At 38.3% G+C, this 25,761-nt stretch overlaps 1 pseudogene; it reads left to right on the forward strand.

The window, feature by feature from the left end:
• The first annotated feature begins 718 nt into the window (after positions 1 to 718).
• Positions 719 to 1,432, forward strand: LOC143671986 (polycomb complex protein BMI-1 pseudogene; annotated as a pseudogene).
• Positions 1,433 to 25,761: the final 24,329 nt, after the last annotated feature.

Genomic DNA, 25,761 nt, shown 5'->3' on the forward strand with positions numbered 1-25,761 from the left:
TAGAGCAGCTAGAAATAAAAACCTAAAAAATGTGGAATTCTAATGCAAGTCAAACTCTGAAATATGTTCTACAACTAATTGTGGTGTTGTGCTTTGAAATTTATTCCTTTTTGGTATATATGTTATTTTTCACAGAAAAGAAAAAAAAGTCAATTGTGATGATTAAAAAGTATTTATACCTTCTAGGGTCCTATATTCTGGAGCAGCTAGAAGGAAAAATCTGAGAGGATAATCTGGTAGCACATGACAAACTCTGGGATCTGTCCTGTAACTACTTGTTGAAGAGTGCTTTGAAAACTGTTGCTTTTTCATTTCTTTGGTTTGTATATATGTTATACTATACAATAAAAAAAGTCAAAAAAAAAAAAAAAACAGAAGTGACAAGACAGATGTGGGAGAGAAAGACTTTATTTGGATTAGAGAATCTCTTCCCCCCATCTCCCAGCCCTGCAGAAACATAATGATCAAGACTGGAGCCTGGTGTGGGTTGAGGGAGTAGGTGGTCTTGGGGGAGCCCCAGGGAGCTGAGCAAGGTGGCCCTCATTCCTCTGGGCTGCTTTTATTGCCCATTGGCAGGGGCAACAAGAGCTCTTCTCAAGATGGCCCTTTGTACACATTTCATTTTCTGCTTAATGGCTTCTCACTTTGATAGTATTTTTCCTCCCCCTTTGATTTTCTCCCACTGGCTGCTTTTCTGTGATCCTTTATCACACAAAAAATGAGTGGAATAACCAGCATCAAAATAGCTAAGCTAAACCTCAAGTTAATGTGTGTGCTTGTTGGAGGTTACTTGACCGATGCTAGGAAAATAATATATTCCTTCTGTAAAATGTATATTGTACATTACCTTTAGACCATCAAGCATTGTCCTATCTGTGATGTCCAAGTGCAGAAAACCAGACAACTCCAAATTATAAAGTTAGATAAAATTCTGACATATAATATACAAATTAGTTCCAGGTATTTTCAAAAATGAAAAGAAGAGAAGGAAATTTTTTGTAGCTCATCCTTCAGTTAATGCTCCTGATGGCTCTAATCAAAATAGAGAGGTTGCAGATGAAGATAAGAACATTTTAACTGATAATGAGAGAATAAGCTTATCCACTGGATTTTTTTTACCAGAACAGATTGGATAGGAAAGTAAACAAAGAGAAATCTAGGGAGGAGATGAATAATGAAATATATTTATGATGCCGGCAGAAATGACTGATGCAACTAAGGAAGTTTATTAGAAGTAAAATAAATATACCTAATACTTTCCGGGTTGATATCATATACGAAGGGGAATATTTAAAAGGATGACTATATACTAATGGATAATGCCTACATTTATATCTGGAGAAGTAATGGAATTCTTCCTTTGAAATATAGAATTCTATCTACTTGTAAAAGTATGAAGATTGGTCAGCAAAGAGATGGTATGTCATTATGACTTTGTAGATGCTAATACATGTAACTATCATCCAAATTTTGTAGTGAGATTGTTTGACTATAAAAGATGGACTACATGTATGTTCTTATGTATGTTAATTAAATATAAAGACTGTTCCTATAAAACTTGGGTTTTGTGGTGGGCAATATTTTTTTCTGTGTGAAATGGTTTCTGTAACCATTGTTTGGATTTGTAAATGCACTGTAGTGGATATGATCATTGGAGCATGGGTTTTTAATCTTAAGTAACACCTACATAACATTCTCCTTGATCTTGTTATTATTCTGTTTCGTGACCCTGTAGAAAACTTGTGAACTTCTTTGAAATTCAATAAAAATAGAAAGAAAATGCATAGAATGATGCATTCTATGTAGCTATGTAACTGTGAGTTAACAATGTCTTGAGTACTTAACCAGTTTGATTCCTACATTTCATTTTTAATTGTGTTGCTGCACAGAACCCATAGAAAAAAGTAAACTTCAGATTTACACATTGTAAGTCTAAAAGCAGGTACTACCATTTTTTAGGACTTGTTTAAATGATTCTTTTTTTTGTAAGAATAAAAAGGAATTATGCTTGTCTAATGCCATATTAGTACAAATACAATATTGTACTATATATTTACAAGTACAATAAGGAAAATTTTGGGTTCTGTGCACTTAGAAATGGTTATTAAAATTCTCCAAACTGGTTTGATTTTTTCAGATCTGGTGTTTAAGTCAGAGAGTATTTTTTTTTTTTAATAGTTATAAGAGTGTTTATAGCAGCATGATCTACAACAGCAAAAAATGGGAAACACATCAAATTTCCAACAATAATAATAGAATGGATCAATAAATTGTGGTATAATCATGCAATGGAAGACTAAGCCACAATAAAGATAAATGAATAAGAATTACATATAGACAGCAAGGGAAGAATCATGCAATCATAATACTGAACAAATGGGACTCAAGCATAAAAAGTACATAAACTATGACTATTTATATAGAATTAAAAAGAAACTAAATATTATCTTTAGGAATGAACACTTAGGTTATAAGACTATGAACAAATAAGGATCATGATTGTCATAATTGAGGGATCAGGGAAATGCTCTGGCTAATTTCTTAGCCAGGAGATGAGTCAGAGAGTATTTTAAATGTTCATTTCTGATTCTAAATTCTGTTCCATTAAAAGCAGTTAGAAGAAAACAAAAATAAATAAAAGAAGAAAATTTTTTTAAAAAAAGCAGTTAGAAAATCATTATTATAATGACTTTTTTTTCCAGTAATACATTTTACATGTAAATTTAATTGTTTTGGAAAAGAAAAACTTTAACCAGGAAATATGGTGACGATGTATCCATTTTTTAAATTTTGTCCATTGATTATGATGGAATTAATGTGTTTTGAAAATGCATATTGATCACAGTAATTCTAAAATGAATTTTAAATAAAAATTTAAAGTAAACTAACAAATTTCTGTTGTTTAATATGTGGCATGGCAATACCTTGTAATTTAAGAGCTACTTTTACAGTTATAAACAATGGAATGTAGTTTCTCTAATGACTGAAAATAAAGTAAATTTATTGTGCGTTTCTAGGAGTATGGATTTTTAAATAGAATGAGCAGGTTGAATTTAAAATATGAATAACCTCAACAAAATTAAACAAAAAACGAAAAACTTCAACAAAATTATGTTTTGCTTTGGCCAAACTTTGTGTGTGCTCATCACTCATCAATTGTTTGTGAGAGTGTTTTTTCTATATGAATAGTTTTTCATGTTTGTATGGGAAAATTGTAGCTAAACATTTAATTGTCCCCAGCCACCAAAAGAGGCACAATTTTATTGCTTTGTCTTGCTTATAATCATTAAATCATTATGTTTGCATATTTTAAAAAACAGAAGAGAGAACATCCTAGATTTTGCCAGAGTTCCAGAAGACAAGGGTGTAGGAGGAAAGGTACAGCTTGTATCAGATAACCATATTTTATCTCCTGGGTTCACTATGCTTTGAAGGCTTTGATTCTCACTGCTACCCCTTGTAAGGGAACAGCCTTCCTGATTAAAATGAGAACAGATAAATCCCCAGGTTTTCACAAACAGCCTAAGAAGGCCTGCAGGAGGTAAAGGGCAGCTGCACACAGCTTATCCCTTAAGACCACTGCCTTTTCAGTGACTTACACTGCTCCACTGCTCCTTTAGCTCTGGCTTAAGAAGGTGTGCAAAGTATATCACTTTTGATTATACTAGAATTGTATCTGGCCACATGTAATTAAAGCACACACAGACCAGCAAGCCCAGAGTTTAAACAAATATGAGGTTTATTTTCCTCATATAACAAGAAATCTAGAGTTAGAGAATCCAGGACTTAATGGGCATCCAGGCCCTTGTGTCTTTTTTATGCTCAATCATTTTTAGCTGGGGTGTTTTCCTCATGGTTATAAGATAGTTCCTGCAGCCTTGGACCTCATTTCTGCATTGCAAAAAGAAAGAGGAGGATTGGAGAAAGGGAAAAAGAATGTGCCAACTGAGTCCACCCCTTTTAAAAATTTTTTCTTAGAATACCCATACAGTGACTTCTGCTTATGTCTCATTTGTCAGAACTGGGTCATTTGGCCACCCTTCTACAAGGTGAGAGAAGATGAGAGGTATGGTTTTATTTTAGCTGGGTAAACTTCTCCCCAAACAAATTGGAGTTATTTTAGACAGGAAGAAGAGGAGAATGGATTTTGGGTAAGAATGAAACAATGTCTGCTTCACACATTTTCTGCTTCTTTGAAATACAGGGAAAAGTGGTAACTGTTTAAAAAATTATTAAAAACTGAAAAACAGCAAAGATGGAAAGAGTGACCAAAAAGAAAATCTTATAAATGTGGTCAAATTTCCAAAGAAGGGCTTTGTGGCCAGAAGACAAGTACCCACATGCCCCACCACTGAAATTGTGGCACCACCTCTCAGAAAACCACATTTCTGCCCTACCAGCTTCCTTCCAAAACTCAAGTACCACCTCTCATGGATCTGATAAGCAATTCACAAACCATGGCCACAGACAAAGATTGTCTAGGGCTCAGTCTTCTCAGGGGCACCTTCCAGTCTGCCTCATTCATAGCCCATTGGCAAAGCTTGAATAAAGGGAGTCAGTAGCAACCATGAGAAAGTGGAGATTAGAGATACTTCTCTCATTTTGGAAGGACATCGTATAAACCTCCTGGATGCTGTGCCTTATCCTGGGAGATGTCAGTAATGGCTGATTCAGAGGTGGAAAAGTAGACTTGATTTTGTAGCTGAGAGTCATATTTGTTCTCAGGTACAAAGTCAAGTCTTCTCCCATTCCAATGGCTACTTGTTGTTCTTCTACATGACCCTTTGGTTCTGAACTCTCCAACCTGTTTTTTGGCTGTGCTTACACTCTGCGTTCCTACTACCCCCTCACCAACCTGACACACAAGTCAAGGTGTTTCTCACTGGCCTATAAGAGGCAATACCATTTAGTGATTAGGAGATCCAACTGAAGTCCAACTGCCTGGGTACAAATACTACTACCCCTATTTTCTAGTTAATAGAATTTCCAAATTATTTAACCTCTCAGTTACCCATCTTAAAATGAAGTAACAATATTACCTACTTCATACGGTTTTTGTCAGGATTAAATGAGTCACTAGCACAAAGTAAATTCTCGATATATGCTAACTAGAAGCAACTTTCCCAACTCCTATGCTGGAAAACTCTTATTTGTCTTTTTAGTTATTCAATTTTTTCCTCCTCTATGGAGCATTTCTTGAATCCCCTAAGCAAAATTAGATTGGTTTTGTTCACTTAGCGCTTTGTACTTGTCCCTGATCTGACACTGATCACTGACTATTATAAGGTCTGTATCAGTTACTGTCACTAATCTGGGAAGTCCTTGAGGGCAAGGGTGTATATTTTACTTCTTTATAACCAGCATTTTACACGGACCCACAGTAGACACCGTGGCTATTTGAAAATGAGTCAGTGATGAATGAATAATAAATGCAGCAATGGGAGTCATCATGTCTTCCTTCTGTTCCAGACTTTCAAAAGACAGAATTGGTAAGTCCTGCTACATCATATCACTTTTGCAGAATTTGATACAACACCCTTTAATGGTCTCCTGAAATGTATGTTGAAGCCTCCTATTTTATTTATGACAACCTATTTGGATAGATTGTCTGAATTAGCGTTCAGCTGAGGGGCTGGTGGTGAGAGCAAGCACTGAAGAGAACAGGGTCTAGAGAAGTGGAAGGCTAATTGACAAGATTTCCTGGGATGACACATTCTGTTCTATTCTTCTTCCATAGGTCATGTTCTTAGAAGTGTTTCTAAGGGTGATGCAGAGATTCCAGGACCTTCAGAAGCTCCCATATATGGAAAGGATAGGACTGCTTTTCCTTATTTTGGAGGAGGCAGAGAACTCAGAACATTCCTAAAAGGATACCACATGCTGTTAATGCTATCAGATAATCAAGGCTTATGCTACCAGATAACCAAAATCCCAAGCAGAATCAGTGTGACTGGTGAGTGCTTTGAACCATGCTGAAAAAAGGGGTAGTTCCCCCTCCATAATAGTTCTCTTTTGTATCCAAAATTCGGGTACTCATATTAAACCAAAAACTCTTACAAGGATGGCTTCTACAAGTATGATGGACAAGGTATGGAGAATTGTCAAAATCAAGCTATTAAAGGTTGTTCCTGCTCTTTCACAGGGTAGGAAGGCTCTGGCTTTGTCTCTGACTGTGTGACCTTGGGTAAGTCTTTTCTCTAAGCCTCAGTCTCCTCATCTCAGCCACAAGGCAGCTAAACTTGATGATCTCTAAGAACCATTACAGTTCTGTAAATTCTGGTAAATAGTGGGATGATATATACCAAGGCCTTTACAACCAGGAGCGATCTCATCTGTCTGGCTTGGAAGAGATGCTGTCCATCATGAGGGCAGAGAGCTGTCTAGGATGATCCCCTTAAAAGTGCAGTGGCTTTGAACGTCTGTGCTAGCTACAAGCTCACTTCAGTCCCCCAACCTTTGTATTTCTTCTGAATGTCTTCTCCAGGGTGAAGCCCTTGACTTGAAGGGTGTGGGAGAGACCCCATAAATGAAGGCAGTTCTTTCCCAGAGAGATTGGAGTGGTTTACCAAGCCTGAGAAGGTAATCATTTTCTCACTTAAATCACATTTATTATAAACCTAAGTGGACTTTACTTAGAGAATAATTTAGTATCTCAAGGCAACTGGAAAAAACTGTATTACTAGTTGGAGACAATTCCAAGCAACTGGCATTTTTTATAGCGCTTGGGAGCTGAGAGTGGTGTGACCAGAGGGGAACAAGGCTTCACAGCTTTGGGGCAGAGCCTAGGAATCTTCATGCATCTTTCTGGGAATTGCCAGAGGTGTATCATCTTTGGACCACAGACAGAATGGATAGGAGGATAAGAAATAAAAGTCCAAAAAACATACAATGAAGAGTCTTATGATCTGACTTGGGAAAAGAAAGGCTTGGGGTCACCTAGACTACAGAAATGTGGAATTATGACATTTAAAAGTTGGAAGGACCTTAAGAAACCATTTGGCTCAATATTCCCATTTTATAAGTAAGGAAACTGAAGCCAGAAGGGGCAGAGACAGGTCCAAGTTCATGGACATGAATATACACTCACACTCACAAATACACAATAAGGTTATAGAATCATAAATACAGTGTCTTGGAGGGACATCCTTTTAAAACATGTTGCTATGATGTTTTACAAAGGCTTCCCGTCATCTTATAAATGAAGACCCTGAGGCTCAGAGAAGAGATAGGGTCAAACCAAGGTTACAGAAGGAGTCAGTGGTGAGCTAGGGAATGAGACTGGAAACAAGAGGTAAATGGAAACCCATTGAAGCATAAAATTGGAAATTGGGAATGGAAGTAAAGCCTAGAGACTTGGAACCAGGGCTTAGTAGGCAGACCACCCACAAAGTTTGTGTTTACTCTCCCTAAGGGAACCCAGTCCTGGATCTTAGTCTTCAAGTCCTAAGATTGCTGCAAAATGAAGACTCATAGACTGAAGGCGCATGGAAAAATTGCTAAACCTGCAAATTAAAATTTGCTTTTAATCACTCCTCTCCTCTCCTCATCTCTATGCATTTATTCTCTCCTTTAGTGGCCTCCTCAGTGCTCTCTGTGATTCTCACACCTGTGCCATGTTTCAGAATCACTATGCCCAGCCCCTCACCTCAGTTGTGTAGTGTATTTGAGTGGAACCCCTTAAAGCTGCCACAATGTGCAACCTTTTGAACTCTACTTAGAATTCGGATTCACCTCTATCCACAATAAAATGCTTATTTCCTCATCTCAAGGAGGGAAAGTCTACATGGAAGGGTAGGACTATATTATACACAACACATATGACTGGTTCATTCCCTTCTCAATCACTGGGGTCATCTCACTTTCAAAAGTAGAGTTTATTACCACCAATGACTTTCTGATTAATGGAACATTATGGTTTAAAATGTCAAGGCAAGAAGGGGAGATCATTTTGAGGGGTATAATTTTCCTTAATATAATATCTTACCAATCTATCAAAGACTTAGGGAAGTCTTATGCAGCCCACATTACTAAGCACCAACTTTACACCAGGATGTGTGTTAAGTGTGCAAAGGATTTTGGAGTAAGGAAGTGGCTGGAAAAAGTATATAAAGAATATCACACAGAGTGGACTGAAACATAGAGGGATGGCATGATATCTTCTACCTGGGAAGAAGCAGAGGGAGTCAGGAAAGGTTGCACAGAACAACTAGTATTTTAGCTCAAACTTGAAAGCTGAAGATTTCACTTAAGCGGGGATATGGAAAGGGAAAAAGAAAACAGGGAATGTCTAGAGGCCTGAAAGTGCATAACATTTGAGCTTTGTGATCAGAGGATGCCAAAAAGGACAGGGTAGATGTGGGGTTTTTTTAAAACTTTTTTTTTACTGTAGAATATGACATATATACAAAGAAAAGAAAGAAAAAGCAATAATTTTTAAAGCACACTTCAATAAGGAGTTACAGAACAGATTTCAGAGTTTATTATGGGTTACTATTCCACTATTTCAGGTTTTTCCTTGTAGCTGCTCCAAAACACTAGAGGCTAGAAGGACTATCAATAGTCATTCAGCAGTCTTACTTGTTTATTAAACACTATTTTCTCTGTCATAACTCCTCCTTCTCCATTTTTTTCTTTTTTTTTTAAACTGAGAAATCTTTACACACATGCATTTCTATACATGGTGTACGATCAATGGCTTTACAACATCATCACATAATTGTGTATCTATCCCCATGGTTTTTTGGAACATTTGCCTCACTCCAGAAAAAGAAATAAAAAGAAAGGAGAAAAAATCATATGTATGATACACCTTACCTCTCCCTTTCATTGACCACTAGATAGTGGTTTTAAAGGTAAGACTAACATAGGAGAGAAGACTAAAATGCCAGGCTAAGGGGTTTGAATCTTCTCCTGAAGACAATGAAAAGCAATCAGAGAATTTTGTGCAAGGAATAACATGATCAGAATTTGTTTATTTGTTTAGGTGATAATTTTGGAATCAAGTTTGAGGAATGACTGGCAGGGAGGCCTGGAAATAGGGAGATCAGTTAGAACATTTTGAGAGTCATAAGTGAGACAGTAGAACAGATAGGAAAGCTATTTAGGCAGTAGAATGAACAGAACCTAATAATGGACTGAGGGGTTTCTCAGTCAGCTATTGCCACAATAATGCTGCATAACAATCACAGAATCTCAATGCCATATAATAATAAGCAATTATTTCTCACTGAAATGTCTGCAAGATAAGTAGCACTCTGCTGATCTAGGCTGGGGATTGGTTACAGGGATGAAAAAAAACATATGAACGTTTCTTAAGGCCTAGCTAACCTTCCATTGGCTGAAGCAAATCACATAGCTTGGCCCAGAAATAGAGTAGAAGGGCACTGCAATGTTACATGGGTGTGGATATAAGGAGTGGTGAATAATTGAGACTATTAACGCAAACAACCTACTGAAGTTCCATTTGAAAGATGCTATAGTAAGGTTCTCCAGTGAAATAGAATAGGCAGGATCAATCTAATTATCTATCTATCTATCATCCATCTATCTATGCAAATAGTATGATATATATTATAGGGATTGGCTCACACTACCATGGAGATCAGCAACATTGAATTCTGTTAGGGCAGGGTACAAGTTGGGAACTCTAATATAGGTTTTGATGAATTCCCCAGGAGAAGCTGTCTGGCTGAAGTAGAGAGAGAAATTCGGCATTCTGATTCTTGAAGTCATCAATTCTCCCTTTAAGGCCTTCAGCTGATTGGATAAGACTTCTCTCATTGCTCAAGGCAAATTCCTTTATTGATTGTAGATGTAATCAGCCATAGATTGTAGATGTAATTGCACTGGTAATTTAAATTCATGAGGTATCTTCACAGCAATAATCAGGGGTGCTTGCTTGACTAAACAATTAGACACCATAACCTAGCCAAGGTGACATGAGAACTTAACCATCACAGATGAGGCAAAGGAGAAGTGGGAGGGGCTATGGCACATTTGAGAAACTGGAACAAAAGGCCAACTAGAAAGGAGAGGCCAGATCATGCAGGTTCTCATAGGCCACGTTAAGGGTTTTAGTGTTTATCCTGAAAGCAAAAAGAAGGCACTGTAGAGTTTTCAGCAGAAAAAGGACTGTCCCCATTTGTTTTTTCTTTTTTTATTAATTTTTAAATTAAAAAAATACAAAACAACAAACGCAAACATTCTTAACTTATGATCATTCCGTTCTACATACATAATCAGTAATTCACAATATCATCACATAGTTGCATATTCATTATAATGATCATTTCTTAGAACATTTGCATCAATTCAGAAAAAGAAATAAAAAGACAATAGGAAAATTTAAAAAAAACAGAAAAAAAAAACACACACCGTACCCCTTACTCCTCCCTTTCATTGATCATTAGCATTTCAAACTAAATTTATTTTAACATTTGTTACCCCTATTATTTATTTTTATTCCATATGTTCTACTTATCTGTTGACAAGGTAGATAAATGGAGCATAAGACACAGGTTTTCACAATCACACAGTCACATTGTGAAAACTACACCATTATACAATCATCATCAAGAAACATTGCTACTGGAACACAACTCTACATTTTCAGGCAGTTCCCTCCAGCCTCTCCATTTCCTCTTGGATAACAAGGTGATATCTACTTAATGCATAAGAATAACCTCTAGGACAACCTCTCGACTCTGTTTGGAATCTCTCAGCCATTGACACTTTGTCTCATTTCACTCTTACCCCTTTGGTCGAGAGGATTTTCTCAATCGCTTGATGCTGGGTCTCGGCTCATTCTAGGGTTTTTTTCAATCCCTTGATGCTGAGTCCCAGCTTATTCTCGGATTTCTGTCCCACGTTGCCAGGAAGGTTCACACCGCTGGGAATCATGTCTCACGTTGACAGGGGGAGGATAGTGAGTTTGCTTGTTGTGTTGGCTGGAGAGAGAGGCCACATGTGAGCAACAGAAGAGGTTCTCTTGGGGGTGACAGTTCTCAAATTTTTAACCTAAGCAGCTAGATGCATTATGGAACCATTCACTGAAATAGGAAAACTTAGAAGAATCTGGGCCCTTCTGAACCCCAAGGCCAAGGAAGAGTATTTTTGGTAGATCATGATAAGCCTAAACCAGGATTTTTCGATCTCTGTCACTACTGCCCTTGTGTGCTGGAGAATTCTTTGTTGTTGAGGACTGGTCCATATACTGTAGGATGTTTAGCAGCGTTCTTGACGTCTGTTTACCAGATGCCAGTAACAACAGCTCCTCCTCCAGGTATGACAATCAAAACTGTCTCCAAACACTGACAAATGTCCCCTTGGGGACAAAATTGCTCCCAAGTGAGAACCACTGGTCGAGGTAATCATAACAATTCAATTTTCTTTGAGTTCTGTTTGCCCTCCAATATCCATTCTTCACTTGTTTCTCAGAAACAGAACATCATCTCTTGACTTGGCACATGGCTGGGTGTAGCCATAGCACTAATTTTAGCCAATGGGATTTAAATTGAAGTATTGTATAGAACTTGTGGGAAGGCTCCTTAAAATGGAGAAAGTGTTCCTTCTCTTTATTTTCTTCCATCTCTTTGTCTAAGCTCCAACAGATATCTTAAGCAACATTTATGTGGGCAGTCTGATTAGAATGGCAGAATAGAAGGCTGGAAGGATCATGTTCTCTGATGACTTTACAGAGCTCCTATATCAGCCCTGTACTTCTTGCTTCTGGACTTCAATAGAGAAATAAAATTTCTCATAGTTAGGTCAGTTTTTTTGTTGCTGCTGAATCAGCAGACTTTTGTCTCTCTAAAAATGGTGAGAAAGGGAAGATTGTTCCCTCCTTTAACCTTAAGGCATTATCAAATAAAAACTTGATGCCTGTAATTGCTGAAGCTGTATTTTGTCCCTAAGAGGAGATGTTGACATGCTGAGAACGGCAGAGCAGAGATACAGAAAGAAACTGGGCCCTTGATATTATTGAGCCATTGAATTGACCAACATTGAAACTGCTTATCTCCAGAGTATATGTTAAGTAAAGAAAATACATTTTTTTCATTATTTAATTCATTTTTTTAGTTAAGTTTTTGTTACTGGTGCCTTAAAGTTTCCTATGTGATGCAAATAGGTTAGGAAAGAAAGGTGATGAATTAATTTGGGATATGTTGAGTTTGAAAAAAATCTGTGAAAGACTTGAGATGTCCCATAGATAATTGGTTATACAGGTTTGAGCCTAAAAGAAGGCATGAGTTTGGTCTCCATAGTAGGGAAGGAACCCTGATCCTCATTGCTGCTGGAGGCCTGGATATCTAATGTGACCCCTTTCCCAAAGGCTAATATAGGGACAGGGTCACAATAAGAGAGTTTTACTTCAGGGTACCAGGGAGCGGAAGCAGTACTGATAACTCCAATGCCTAAATTGAGCACTAGCTCAGGCTGACAAAAAAAAATGTCTGGTTAATACTGCTCCCCCCACTCCCATATTCATATAGCAGTAAATCTGGGCAAAATCCAAGCACCTTGTGGGGCTTCCCTTGGATATGATACCATCTGGTCCTTGCTCCCATACTGCCATTAAAGCTTGGGCCTCCAGTTCAGGACCTACACATGCTCACAGCCACCAGAGGACAGTATGGTCTGATCTGGATAAGACTTGCCAGTTACCACTGCAAGCCAGTCCTCTTGGAATCATTTATTGCCTGGGCAAGAGCCCCCCCCCCCCCACAGCCTTTAATTTTAGGCTGGTGACCAAGAGGCACTGGGAAGGGAAGGCAGAAGTACCGGGTTTCCAAGAGAGCACTAGAATCTTGCCTCTGTCTTTTTTACTCAGTCTCAGGCTTTGTGAAGAAGCAAGAAATTCTCACGGCTCCAGAGTGCCACAGGTTAAAGTCATAAGCAGCTGGAAGCACAGGGCAGGGGATATATTTGGAAGGTGGATTCTTCCTCCTTTTCCTCCGGAAGGGTCAGGCAGGACTCGGCCTCTTGCCCAGATCACAGAACCATAGACTCGGAGTTGAAATGGCCTTTAGTTATCAAGCAGGAATTCTTAGCCTAGAAGTCTATGTGTCATGTGAAATTATACGCAAAATTATGGCATCTGTGTCCACAGATTTCATCATATTCTTAGAAATCTGTGATCCCCCAGGAAGTTAAGTAGCACTCCAAATCCTTTAAGTTACAGATGAGACCCTAAGAAGAGGAGGGAGTTGCATAATGCCATAGAATTAGTCAGGGCCAAAGCTGGCACTACAACCCAGACCTCTGACATCCAAGCAGGTTCTCTTGGCACCACACAATAATCTATTAACTCCTTCTCTTCAAATTAAAGTCCCTTGGTGCATAGAGGAAGATGGGCAGAGGGTAGTGACAGAGGTAACCCAAAACTGGACAACAATACATCCCAGACTGTGTTTGTAGCTGATAGGATGGGATAGATGGGAGAGTTTGAAGAGTGTTAGGGAACCCAGTGGTCTGCTGGGGAAACTTCCTCATGCCTAGGTGAGATATCTCTTTTTTTACTTCCTTCTGGTTCCAGGAATCTATCTGCTTTTTTTCACTACTTCAACATTTTCACTGACTTGGTTTCCTTGAGGTCTACCCCCACCTGCACAGCTGGAGATTAACAGTGGAGTTGAACACAAACTCAGCTCCTTTCCTTTGTTGCCATCCCCAAAAGTGAGCACCCAAAATTTTTACTTGTTGGTGCTACTCACTCCTGAGCCAGGGAAGAACCTGAATACTAAGAAATCTTACTGAATTTTCTGAGTAACTCACCTTGTTCTATTACTAAGAACATAGAGTGTCAGAAGGAGAAAAGATCTCATAGATTTTGTTAACTCCAACCTCTTGATTACACTAATTGGGAGTATCTAGCCCAAAGAGCAAAATGAGGGACTTGACATGCCACAGAGCTCAGAGAGGTAGAACTGCACCCTGATTATGTCTGACTCTCATCTCTCTGAAGCATGCCACACTTCTTTGACAGTCTTTTGGCCTTTCTAGATTGAGGCTTGAAGTCTGGTTTTGAAGATTCTGGTTAGCAGGCAAAGCCGTTTAGCCTGGTGGGCTTCTTATGCCTCACCAGAGTCTTTCTCCTGATCCTATGCCTAATGCAAGAAATCTCTCATCCCTACTGCCAGGTCAACCCTCTGACTCTCATCTCTTTAATTATGTATCCTTGCAGGCAGTATAGCAAAGTGGAACGAGTCCCACAGACTGAGTTCCAATACCAGCTGAAATACTTGCCAGCTCTGTGACCTTAATCAAGTCATTTATCTTTTTCAAAATTCAGTTTTTTCATCTGTAAAATGGTGTTAGTGCCTCAACTGAGCACTCTCAATTTCTCTTATCCAGCAATAAATTTTTTTCAAAATATTTCTCATTTTATTACATATTTTATAATTTCTTTGTTTGTGGTTTTACAACTCCCCACTGGAATATAAGCTCCATGAGGGCAGAGATCCATAGCTGTTTTATTTACTTCTGCATGTCCAGTGCTTAGAACAGTGCTAGACATACATTAGGTATTCAGTGAATATCTGCTAAATGAATGAATGGGGATTACATTAGAGAATGAATGGGAGAGTTGTCAGTTCACAGGAAACTCTCACCTTCACCGTTCTTTTGGACTTTTCCTGTGCTGAGCCTGGTGAGTGTGTTGGGTAGCTGAGGGCCTGGCCCCCTCCTCAGCCTGCCTCACTACCTGCTGCTAGCTCCCCCCACATCATGTCAAGGTTAGATTATGGTATTCCTAGTTTCAAGATTTTAGACTGTGCCCCAGGGTCAGTCTGGAAGCTGGCATGGGGATCAGCTTGTGCCAGTAGAGACCTGTATCTCCCTCTCCTGAATGATGAGATCCTTGTATGGATGATGGGAGAGGTGATGGCAGGTGAAGGTGCTGTGCTCTCCTTCAGTATTTTTATGATAAACCAAGGCCTAATCCCCAAGAAGTGTATATGCTGCTTTACTGGACGACTGAGCTCTCTTTAATGGAATGAGTTCAAAAGTAATCAGTACTTATGAAGCTCTGAGAAACCCAGAAATTGTATAACTGTTAAGTGCAAATGGCGAGAGCTCTGCCATTGTATTGCAAGTCCAGTGAATGCATAATTACAGGAGCCTAGCTGCTTCTCTCTACTCCATACCCCTCTCCTCTTCTGCCTCATCCTCCCTACAAGTTGTGTGTTTCTTATCTGTCTATCTGCCTGTCTCTTGGCCCATCCCTATGTCTCCTCTGAGACCTCACCATACCAACGGTTACTTTTTCTCTCTTTTTCTATGTTTTTTGGCTCTTTTCATAAGAAGTAGGTTACAGAAAACACTCTTGGTAAACAAAAATGGCTAAGTAGCTTTGCCAGTAGTTAAATTGGCACACAAGCCTCCAAGCTCCCAAAGGAAGACCATGGAGCCACCCACAAAATCTTCTGAGTCAGGCTTGGAGTCTAAGTCACTATGAGTTGATTGACACCATCAGAGAGGCTATTCCTGAGCATGTACTGGAAGAATTCTCAACTGTACAGAGCCCCAAAACCTAGAGACACATGGCCAGGGGAAAGGCAGGAGGTCACCTGGACTGTCCCAATGTCCTTTAACTTATATATGGTTCTCCTCTAAAACACCTTTGACAAGTACTTGCTTAGGCCTTTCATGCAAATATCCCATGACAGGTAATTCATTCCATGTAAAGACAATCAATTCCATCTATAGCCAGCTCACTTAGAATGTTCTTCCTTGTGTTGTATCTCCTCATGATTCTCTACCCATGAATCTTAGTTTTACTCTCTAAGATGTCCCAAACCTCAACTGCTCCTTCTACCCATGACAGCTCCTTCGAGGTCTAGAGATAGAGAACAACTTCTCCTGAATCTTCCTTCTCCAACCCAAGTACCCATAGCTCCAACTCTTTCAGCCCTCTCTCCAGGGTGCTCACTTCCCTCTGGACATGCCCCACATATGAGACCATTATTGTGTGGTATGCAAAGTAGGATACCCAGGAAGGGTCTAACCAGGTTAAAGTGGAATGAGACTGTTGCTTCCCTTGATCTAGACACTATACTTATGTTAATGCAGCCCAAATTCCCATCAACTATTTTGGCCAAAACATCCCAATGGTGATGGCTGTTAAGCAAAATTTTAAGCCTCTCTCCTGTAGGCTATGCTCTTGGCAGTCTCTTCCCCATCCAGTATATAGCCAGTTAGTTTTCTGCACCCAAGTACACTCCATTTGTAACTGTCAATCATCTGGTCAGGTTCAACCACTTATTTCAGCCTGTTGACATATTTTTGGAACCTAACTCTGTGGCCTGAAATATTCCTCCTCTCCCTTACAGCTTTCAAATTTTAGCAATAATCTCCTTTCCTCTCCTCTCTTCACAAAAACCTGCTCTGCTATTTTATTGAAATGTCCAATCCCTCATTTATTCCTTCAGGATAGAGGGGGCTATCTCCTCTGGGTGCTCTTGGGGACAGTTTTTAAGGCATGTGTTATGAAAATGACCTTGATCAGTGAGCACCAGGACAACCTCAACCGAAAAAGCAGCTCCAACAGAAACCCCTCCCCCAGCCTAGCTGGGTCTCTGTCAGAGAGAGTTTCATGCACTTGTTGGCTCATTTAGCAGTGGATGAAGTAAGATTTTCAGTTGACTGCCAGGGCCTCAGTCCTGGGATTTCAGGCCAAGAAAGGGCAGACCAGCACATCAACATGTCTCCTCAGATGGTTTGGGAGGAGTCAGGCATAATGGGCCTTCAGTTGGCTAAGTTCCAGACCCATTCCTCATCCGAAGAGGGCTTACCTGACTCCAGTCTTGGCCATAACCGTTCTGTTTCCTTCCTTTATAAAAGTGACCATGTCCCGAAACTCTCAGACAAAAGACCAATTGCAGAGTGGGATATGGTATCCCCAGCACCCCTTCTTACCAATCTCCTAAATAGTCTGTTTCTTTTTATTTAATACTTTTAAAAAAATTATATGTATGCCTTGTAAAATATTTTAACACGTTCAAAATTCTTATAATTCCACCATCCAGAGATATCTTACTGCTTGACATTTTGGTGAAAATCCCCTCAGACAGAGACACAGAAACACATGCATATACGCACCCAATGGTATATAAAATGGATGATGCCATGCATGCTCTTCTTTAGTCTACTTTTCTCAAGCAATATTATATCATTGAAATTATGTACTGGCAAAGCATATAGATCTAAAGTGACATTGCTAATCCATGGTATTCCATAGGTACCTCTCTTGGGGGATATTGAGGTTGTTTCTAATTTTTTGGTGGTACAAACATCATAATAAAGATCCTTGTGCATAAAATACATGTTTTTTTCACATTCATTCATTCAAATACTATCAATTGAACACCTATAGATAATTACTATGCTAGGCTATGAGAAAATGTGGTGAACAACACAGATTCAGTTCTTACCCTCCTGGAGTTTGTAGCATAATAGTCTGTTTGACTCTAGGTTCAGCTCCTGGGGATAGAATTACTTTCCTGAAAGGATGCACCAATTTACAATACTCCCAGCTGAATACTCTTTTTCCTTTGCTCCCATTAGTATGAAGGCTTCTTTTTAGCCATTAGGGGTTTCCTTTGATAATTTCATCCGAAAATGAAAGTGTATAATTAAGAAAACAAGAGTGAGAAAGGCGCACCGTTTCCAGAATTTTTCCATGGTTTTCCAGTCTTGGTCCCTATCCTTTAGCCCATGATATTCTTTTCACTAGATTGTTCCAAGAAATAGTTTCCTTTTCCCCCTCTTTTATTTTAGATTGTAAGAACTTTCATTCATTGGTTTATTCATTCACTCACCATTCATCCATTTAACACTTGATAAGTGCCTATTTCATGCTAAGCCCTTACCTGATTCCAAAGACACAGAGATAGATAAAATAAGGGTTCTGCCTCCTAAGTTACCCCTCACAGATCCTGGGACAGAGTAGGTTACTGACACTTAAAGGATTGCTATTGGAGCTCCTCAGGCTCCTGACCATCCTGACCAACCATTCAATCAGTGTTGAAACCCAGGCAGTCACCAGGAAGGGGGTCAGACTCATAATATTTCCTCCTTCTTCCCTGTAGAAAATCCAAGAAAACATAGACTAATGTAGAGAGTAGCTCAGGTAGAAAAGTTTGAAGTGACTGAACGACTGCCACTACACAGCATTAAGAAGGAGAGCAATCTTTCCAGATGACATATTTGGTACTTTGCCATAAGACTTACCCTCTCCCATCCTACCTCAACATTCTGCTCAATAATTTTATCAATTGACTTTTTGAGAAACTAGAAAACATGCCAAAGTCACAAATGCCAAGACTTTGGGAAGAGCTTGTGTCAGAGAGCCAAGAGCCTGGGAGGGAATCTCTGGGCCACAGCTGACAAGATGTATTAATCTTATTCAAAGGCAAAGTCTTGCACTTCAGTTCCAAAATTCAGCATAAAATTCAATTAAGTAGACAAAAGACACTGATTCTATTGCAAGACACTTTGAAGAGATTAAGAACTAGTGGAAGAGACAAAGAAATAGGAAATTATAGTCCCATGTGATAAGTGCTACCATGTGGATAAATAGGGTACTGTAGGGGTACTGCATTGAGATGATAAAAGACTACAACAGACAAAAATTTCTGCCTTCATGGAGCTTACCTTTCAGTAGAGGGAGACAGAAAATAAGTACAAAAAAGGCAAATAAAATCTATGGAAGGAAAACTAGCAGAGAAAGGAATGGGATGTTTGGCTGTGTGGGAAATTAAGGGTTGTAATTTTAAATAGGGTGGTTATGGAAGGCTTCACCAAGAAAATGACATTTGACTAAAGACCTGAAAAAAGTTAGGGAGTGAGTCACGTGGGTATCTGAGGGACAAGCGTTACAGAGTGAGAATCAAGTACAAGTATCTTGAGGTGATACCATATTTGTTGTGCTCAAGGAATATTATTTATTACAAGATGGAAAAGTTGGGGTTTAATAGCAGCACCTGTGAAAATGACACAGGAATTTTAATTGGCAGTGAGTCTCTTGACTCAAAGATGGGATGTAACTGCCACAAGAGATAAGACAATGATAAGCTGCTTAAGAAAAGCATGGTACCCAGAATGTTGAAAGTTATCAACCTGCTCTGATCTACATTGACCAAATCTCCCTTTTGCCACCTTAAGGGTCATGGACCTTCCTCTTAATAAACTCCCATTATGTGCCATGCACTAAGCTTAGAGCTCTACCTAGGACTATCTCATTGAATTCTCACAGCTATTCAGTGTAGTAGTCATTTTATATCCATTTTACAGGTAAAGAATATGAAGCTCAAGGAGATTAGTCAAGACCATTGTGTCTTCTTCATCTACCAATCATGCCTATCAGTGCCTTGCACAGAGTAATGGGAAGTGGCTGGGTTATAATTCCAAAATACCCTGAATTGTACTGTTAATTTTATTAAGTAGTATGATATCAATTCATTCTAAAATATTTATGGATGGAATAAGATTCTGTGATTTGCTTTAAAATACTCCAGGAAAAAAATGAATGGGACAAAAGAGGGAAAATGTAACAAGATAGGCAAAAGACATATGGGTTCATGAGAGTTTATTATTCTATTTCCTCTACTTTTTTATTGTATAATGTAGCATATATACAAGAAAAGAAAGAAAAAAGCAATAGGTTTTCAAAGCATTCTTCAATAAGTAGTTACAGGACAGATCCCAGAGTTTGTCATGGGGTACCATATGGTCCTGTCAAATTTTCCCTTCTAGGTGCTCCAGAATATAGGAGGCTAGAAGGAATAAATATTTCTTATCATCACAATTGACTTTTTTTGTAAAAAATAGAATATATACCAAAAAAAGTGATTAATTTCAAAATACAGCATCACAATTAGTTGTAGAACATATTTCAGAGTTTGGCACTTCTATTTTCTCTAAGATAGTGGAAAAGAAAAGAAATATCAATTTAATGATTCAGCAATCATATTCGTTTGTGAACCCTACTTTTTCTGTATAACTCCACCATCATCTTTGATCTTTTCATCCCTCTTTTTAGGGGCGTTTAGGCTATGGCTGTTCTAAGTTTTTCATGTTGGAAGGGTCTGTCAATAATACGGGATAGAGAGATGGAACTAGCTGAAGTTCTGGAGAGGCTGGACTCTCTAGGTTTCAGGACTTATCTGGTCCAGGGCCCATCTGGAGGTTGTAGGTTTCTGGAAAGTTACTCTAGTATATGGGATCCTTGTGGAATCTTAAATATTGCCTTGGGTGTTCTTTAGGATTGGCTGGAATGGTCTTGGTTGGGTTTGGCAAGTTATGATAGGTAGCAATGTCTAACTAAAGCCTGTGTAAGAGCAACTTCCAGATTAGCCTCTCGACTCTATGTGAACTCTCTCTACCACTAATACTTTATTAGTTACACTTCTTTCCCCCCTTTTGGTCAGGTTAGAATTGTTGATCTGTGCTTAGGAAAGCAGAGATGAAGCAGATTAGGCCTCAGCCTTCTAAGAATACTCAGTTTGGTAATATTAATACTAATCCAATCCCAATTGCAATCTCAATCACAATACAAAAACTAATACCAACACAATGTCAATACCAATACTAATATCATTACCAATACAAATACTAATATTAGTACAAATGCTAACTAATAGTAGTAAGATAATCATAGCTACCATTCATTGAGCTCTTACTATGTGAAAGCATTTGAGCATGGTATATTTTTCTTCATCCCTTTATTTTTAACCTATTGGGGCCTTTATATTTAAAGTAAATTTCTTGAATAGACAACACATAGTTGGGTCTTGTTGAGCCTGATAATCTCTGTCTTCTAATCAGTTTATTTAGGCCATTCATATTTAAGGTGATTATTGATGCAGATGGGTTAACATCAACAAAATTTGTAACTGTTTTCTATTCATTGTGTTTGTTCTTTGTTGCTATTTTATTCCTTTTTTTTCCTGCCTTATATGGTTTTAATTGGATATTTTGAATGATTCCATTTTATCCCCTCTGTAGCAAGAAAATCTGTTATACTTCTTTTTAAAAACTTTTGGTCATTGATCTCAAGTTTGCAATATACACTTACAGTTAAGTTAAGAACACTTTCAAATAATACTATACCACTTCATTTGTAAAGCAAGTACTTTATAACAGAGAATTTCCAATTCCACCCTTCCATCCTTTATGATATTGCTGTCATTCATATCACTTATCATAAATTATAAACTCTGACTTCATTGTCACTATTATTACTTTGAATGGGTATCTTTTAGAACAATTAAGAACAAGAAAAATAAATATTTTATTTTAGTTTTATTTATTTCTTATCCAATGTTCTTCCTTTCTTTATGTAGGCCTGAGTGTGATGGTTAATTCATTTGTGTCAAACATGGCTAGGTTATTTGGTCAAGCACTGGCCTGCTTGTTACTGTAAAGGCATAGGATTTATATCTATAATCAGTTCATTGCATCTATGATCAACAAAGGAGATTACCCTTAGCAAAGTGGGAAGCGTCATTCAATCACTTAAAAGTCGATTTTAGACATCAGAAGAATTATTTCTTCCTCAAATTTGTCATTGGCTTTTGCCAGAATTTCAGTCAGTCAGCTTCCCCTGAGGAATTTGAATGAAGTTTGAATTTCAGTATCACCTTTAACAGAGCTTCCAGCTCACAGGCTGCCCTACAAAGTTTGGACTTGCCAGCCCCCACAGTCATGTGAACCAATTTTTTATAATCAATCTCTTAATATATGTATGTTAAATAATACACATACACATATATCCTATGGGTTCTGTTTCTCTAGAGAATCCTGATAAACTGAGTTTCTGATCATTTTCTTTTACCCTGAAGAATTTCTTTTAGGCAGGTCTGTTGGTAATGAGTTCTCTATTTTGTCTGTGAAAATTTTATTTCTCTTTCACCTTTGAAGGATAAATTTTCAGGATGTCGAATTGTAGATTCATGGCATTTTTCTTTAACCACTTTAAATATTTCACTCCCCTTTTTTTTGCTTGAATGGAAGAGAAATCCAATGTAATTCTTATCCTTGTTCCTCTATAGGTAAGGTGATCTCCCTACACCCATCCCACTCATCTTTCAAGGTTTCTGTTTGTCTTTGGTTTCCTGCAATTTGAATATAATAAATCTAGGTTTCAATTTTTTGTATTTAATCTGCTTGATGTTCTCCAAGATTCCTAGACGTATGGCTCAGTGTTTTCAATTAATTCTGGGAAATCTCATTTATTATTATTTCAAATATTTCTTCTGTTCCACTATCTCTTCTCCTGATGGTATTCCAATTACATATAGATTACACCTTTTGTAATTGTCCTATAGTTCTTGGATAATCTGTTCTCTTTTTTAAATTCTTTTTTCTCTTTACATTTATGTCTAGGAAATTTCTATTGACATATTTTCGAATGGGTTCATCAAAGGCATTTCTTTTACAGCATTTCTAATTCTTTCTTAGGGTTTCCATTTATGTTAGTTTGTAAGCTACTGAAATGTGGTATATCAGAACTGGGATGGCTTTCAAAAAGAATTTATTAAGTTGTAAGTTTACAATGCTAAGCTTATAACATTGCCCAAACTAAGGCATCCAAGAAAGATACCTTAATTCAAGGAAGGCCAGTGGGTCAGGAACATGCCTTTCAGCTAGATATGGCTGGTCCCTTGCTCCTAGACTCCATTGCTTTCAGCCCCTGTTCTTATGGGTATTCCTCACTTTGCTTCTCAAGGGCTGGCTTTCATCTCTTGGCTTCCCTTGGCTCTCTCCAGGTTTGGCTTGCTCAACATCTCAATGGTGATGTCTACTGCAGTCCAACCATCTCCAAACATCTGTGTCTCTGTTCTCCAAGGGTTGTCATCTGTGTCAGCTCTGCTCTGAAGTTTCTGTTGGCTCTATCATTTCTGTTGTTTCTCCAAAATGTTTCTTTTTTAAAAAGATTCCAGTAAACTAATCAAGACCCACTTTGAATTGGTGGAGTCACATCTCCATCTAATCAAAAGTTAATACCCAGGGTGCACAGGTGGTTCACTGGTAGAAAGCTCGCCTTTCATGAGGGAGACCCACGTTCGATTCCTGGACCATGCACCACCACCCCCAAAAAAAGTTAATACCCCTAACTGGGTGAGTCACATCTCCATGGAGATAATCTAATCGAAAGTTTCCAACCTACAGCATTGAGTCAGGATAAAAGAAATGGCTGCTCCCACAAGATTGGATCAGGATAAAACATGGCTTTTCTGAGGTACATAATACATTCAAACTGGCACACCATCCCTTTACTGCCATTACTCATCTGTTTTACCAAGATGACCACTTTTTCCATTACAGCCCTTTATATTTTAATCATATTTTTTTTTAGTTTTTTCTTTTTGTTTGTTGTTTTTTTTTGTTTTTATAATCATATTCATTTTAAATTCCCTGTCTTTACATTCCAAAATCTGCATCATAGCCGAGTCTAGTTCTGATACTCATTTTGTCTCTTTAAACTGCGAGGTTTTTTTTTTCCCTGACTTTTATTATTATTCCTTGTCATTTTTTGTTGAAAGCCAGACATGGCATATTGGGTAATGGCAACTGAGGTAAATAAGCCTTTAGTGTGAGGTTTTAGGCTAATCTGGTTAGCAGTTTGGCTGCATTTAATGTTTGCTGTAGCTGTGGTTGTCAGAGGCTTCAGATTCCTCTAATATCCTTCTTTTTGTTCTCCTGACTGCTGTATTTGCTTTCCCTAAGAACTCCTCTTAAATAGGGTCTACACCTTGAGGCTCTTTCTGCTGTAATCCTTTGTTAATATAATGGTGGCCCACTGGAGTATTATTAAAGTGTGTGGAAAATATGTATTCTATAATTTTATGATTAAATACCAGTCTTTTAGTCTGCATGTAACCCTGTACTGGGAGCTTCACAAATGTTTCTTAGCTCCCCCCAACTCATGTTTCAAAGGGAGGCTAGAGGAGGCTAGAATTAGGTAATACCCTTCCCTCTAGATGGGTTAAAGCTCAGGTAAGTCTTCTTCCATAAAGAGTAGGCATTTTTATGACAAACACTCTGGGTATATTTCAAATCATTTCTTTTCTCCTCTCCTAAGAGAATTTTCCTTGATTCTTTTCTGTAACAATCTGACGGAGTTCATAGAGATAAGATGTACAAAGGTGTGGGAGCTCTCTAAGTTTGTGGTTTCTAGGAGTTTCTCACTCTCACAATAGCCTACACTCAGCAATTAATTAATAAATTAATTAAATTAATTAATTAAACTTACAGTTAGTTGAAATTGCCATTTAAGTGTTCTTACAAGTTGATATCTCTAGCAGCTTCTGCTCCAGACCTTAGCTGTGACTCTCTGGATGTGCCTGTCTTTCAAGATTTCAATGTGGCAGTTTGCCCTGCAGCCTCAGCCCTCTAATGGGTTCAAAAAAAATCATTGATTTTTAGTTTTTTAACTTTTTATCTGATTGAAAGAATAGGAGTGATTACTTCCAAGCTCTTTATATGATGGAGCTGAAGCCAGAATTCTGTGAAAGCATTTGAACTATGATTTTTTTATTTACGCAGTGTCTATGCAGATGGATATTATTACAAAACTTATTTTCCAGATAAATAAATAAAGTTTCAGAGATGTTAAGGACTTTTCCCAAAATCACCCTGTAAGTGGCAGAGGTTGGATTTGAACTCAGCTCTGTCTTACACTGCAGTCTAAAACATGGACAATATGTGTCTAATATATGAGTCATAAAGTGATGAGAAACATAGGCAGGAGTAGAGAAAAGTTATGGTAATGTGGATGAGGGATGTTGTGCTGGTTTGAAAGGAAGTATGCCCCATAAGAAAAGCCATGCTTTAATATAAATCCCATTTCATAAAGGTAGAATAATCCCTATTCAATACTGTGTGTTTGAAACTGTAATCAGATCATATCCCTGGATGATGTGATTTAGTCAAGAGTGGTTGTTAAACGGGATTAGGTGATGACATATCTCCACCCATTGGGTGGGTCTTGATTGGTTTATTGGAGTCCTATAAAAGGGGAAATATTTTGGAGAATGAGAGATTCAGAGAGAGCAACACTACGAAGCAGAGAGTCCACCAGCCAGCGACCTTTGGAGATGAAGAAGGAAGACGCCTCCCAGGGAGCTTCATGAAACTGGAAGCCAGGAGAGAAAGCTAGCAGATGATGCTGTATTCTCCATGTGCCCTTCCAGCTGAGAGACAGGCCCTGACTGTGTTCGCCATGTGCTTTCTCACTTGAGAGAGACCCTGAACTTCATCGGCCTTCTTGAACCAAGGTATCTTTCCCTGGATGCCTTTGATTGGACATTTCTATAGACTTGTTGTAATTGGGACATTTTCTTGGCCTTAGAACTGTAAACTAGCAACTAATTAAATTCCTTTTTAAAAGCCATTCCGTTTCTGGTATATTACATTCCAGCTAGCAAACTAGAACAGATGTCACTTTGGAATGGGGGAAGAAAATTGTATTAGGAAATGTAGCAATTGAGTAGATCTTGGAGGATTTAAGAACAAGAAAATCAGGACAAAATCTTGGTACCCTAAAGGCAGGGAATGAAGATGCTCAGGCATTAAGATTTCTTTACCAAAAAAGTCCTACTTATCTTAACCTAGCCATTGTGTGTCATTCTCCACTTTGAGCTCTGGGGTAAGAAAATAGGATGGTCTTTCAGAGACTGACAGAGAAGTGAGAGTTCATTGGTGATTCTCTTTCATCAGGTTAATGCTACAAGTTCAGACATCTGGACTTCGATTAGTTCC

The sequence above is a fragment of the Tamandua tetradactyla genome, chromosome X (genome assembly GCF_023851605.1).
Source record: "Tamandua tetradactyla isolate mTamTet1 chromosome X, mTamTet1.pri, whole genome shotgun sequence".
Classification (NCBI taxonomy): Eukaryota; Metazoa; Chordata; class Mammalia; order Pilosa; family Myrmecophagidae; genus Tamandua; species Tamandua tetradactyla.